Source organism: Halichoerus grypus, chromosome 4 (assembly GCF_964656455.1).
Source record: "Halichoerus grypus chromosome 4, mHalGry1.hap1.1, whole genome shotgun sequence".
Taxonomy (NCBI): Eukaryota; Metazoa; Chordata; class Mammalia; order Carnivora; family Phocidae; genus Halichoerus; species Halichoerus grypus.
Window position 1 is genome coordinate 13,756,255 of NC_135715.1, and position 2,819 is coordinate 13,759,073.

Here is a 2,819-nt window from a genome sequence, read left to right on the forward strand (position 1 = left end):
TGTTTTAGGAACAATATCAAACAAGTAATTATGTGAGCTTTTCAGAAGAGTTGAAAGAAGATATAAATATTAGATCAATGAGGTTAAATGAAAACTTTACAGGCCTGAATTTGAATCATAAGCATTACTATAAATTTATGCTGTATTTTTTATTTAAGAAAAAATACATTATTTTCTGCTACCTCCACTGAAAAGTTTAGAAACAATGACCGACCCATTTGCCATGATACCATTAGGGCCCAGAATGTCATCCATAAATAGTGAAAGGAAACAGGGATCTTGGGAGAAAGAAATTATCCTAGGTCTTAGGCCAGAGTATGTACAAAATGAGCCTGGAATGTCTTTTTGCACCAAAAGAGCCTATCTCAGTTAGTTCCTCCTGGCCAAAGATGAAGAAATTTGACCATTAGTGAGAACAATGGATTCAAACACAATGTCTTAGTATGTTTGGGCTACTCTAGCAGAAATACCAGAGGCCAGGTGGCTTATAAACAATGGAAATTTCTCACGCCTTTGGAGGCTCAAAGTCCAAAACCAATGTACCAGTGTGAGCAGGTCTGGTGAGAACCGTCCCCTGGGTTGCAGACCACTGACTTCTCTCTGTACCTCACAGGGAGGAGACCAGAGAGGATGCAAGCTCTCTCCTGAGTCTAAAAGGACACTAATGTCATTCATGAGGGCCCCACCCTCATGACCTTATCTAATGCTAATTATCTCCCAAGGGCTCCACCTCCTAATACCATTGCAAGAGTGGGTAGGATTTCAACATGTGAATTGGGCGGTGGGTGGGGGGGACAGCTAATGCATTCATTCCAGAACACACAGCGAATATGTTTAAACCCATGAACTCATACTGATACCAAAACAAACCAATAAACAAACAAAACCAAAGCCTCACTGGTCAGTATTGGAGGATGAGAATGAGTGATCTAGTGATCTACGGTCCTTGAAGGCTTTAGACATATCTGAAATCTTGGAGCAAGACAGCCAGTCCTGGAGACAAGGTTAGACCTCAGATTTGAGCAATGTCACACATGTCTGTGGGGTTTCTGTTTTGCAATGCTTAAAAATCCCATTTACACCCTAGGTCTGAGAGAAAGCCCATTATTCCTTGAAGAAATAGGTCTCACTCACCAAGGTGATACTACCTTTCCCATTATAAATGGAAGTACAGCTCTCCTTGGGCTGCAACCAAAAATTTTCTAAGGAACATCCATCACATAGATGAGATTTCATAATCGTCTAAGCACAAGGATTTTCCAGCATTCTAAAGAAATTGATTCCCCTCCGTTTAAGTAATAAAATGTGTCTCTCTTTTCAGGTATAAACAGTGACAGTTGCACAAGTACTATATCACACACAAAAAAGAATTTCTTCCATTAAGTAATTTCCAGAGATTGTCATTTTCTTAAAGTCCAAAAAAAAAAAAAAAAAGGTGAATACAAATTTAGCTGAGTGGGAAAATCTTGAATTTTGCTAATTTATGTCGCTGTTATTTCTTTCTTTTCCCTCTAACAACAGCAGCAAAAATAAACATTACTGGGAAACTTTGCAAGTTAAAATAAACTTACCATGGAAAACCATGTAAAGAGTTGCTAATGCTATATATCTAGTTGGTGAATTGATTTTTTAATTATATTTTTAAAGGCAGGAAGAGTGACATGCCTTTGAAATTGTCAGATATTGAGGGGTAACCTAAGGAGGAACCCAATTTGGATCAAGAATCCCACTATACATCTCCCATTGGCCTGTGCTCTCTCCAGCTTGAGAGTTACTTGCAACTCAAACAGAAAAAGGACATCAACTTGCATTCCTAGTGCTCTTAATTAGTCTTTCTTACAAATCAATAAGGAAAAACAAACAAGAAAATGTGCAAGGGATGTGAAGGTGCTATTCACAGAACAGGAAAGCTGATGGTCAATAAGCACATCCCACTTATAAAGGGAGAAAAGCAGATTAAGCAGCAGTATCATGCCATTTCACACCTAACAGATTGGCCAAAAATTAGAAGTCTGACCAACAGCGACTGGGTGGGACGCGGGGTAATGGGGACCCCATTCACTGCTTGTGGGATTAGAATCGATACACACATTCTGAAAGAGAATTTTGTATCCTCTGGAAAAGCTAAGTGTTTGTTTCTTTTTTATGATGAAATATTTTGAGTATATAAAAAAGATAAGGAAAATGTCACAAACATCTATGTATCCACTGCCCAGCATGAAGCATGCACATAGAAGATCCTCCAGATGAAGCCCACTGTCTTGAATTTGGTGTTTATCATTTTTTTTTAAGATTTTATTTATTTATTAGAGAGAGAGTGCACACACACAAGAGAGAGTGAGAGAGAGAGAAAGCAGGAGCAGGAGCAGGGAGAGAGGGAGAAGCAGGCTCCCCGCTGAGCAGGGAGCCTGACACAGGGCTCGATCCCAGGACCCCAGGATCATGACCTGAGCTACAGGCAGATGCTTAACCGACTAAACCACCCAGGCGCCCCTGGTGTTTGTCATTCTGATGCTTACTTACCCACATATGTGTCCATAGTCCAAGTCTTTGAACTTTACTTGAATGATCTTATATTGAACATTCCTTCGTGGAACTTGGTTGTTTTTGTTTTTGTTATCTTTTGGGGATTTATCCATATATCCACTTCTCTCTATATCCATGATAGATGTGGCTATAGTTTGTTCATTTTAACTTCTTAGAGTGTTCCTTTGATAAATACACTGCAACTTATTTTTCAATCCCCTACAGATGATCAGTTAGTTTTATTTTTTCCAGGTTTTTTTTATTGTTTTTGCCACTATAAACAACACTGCAAT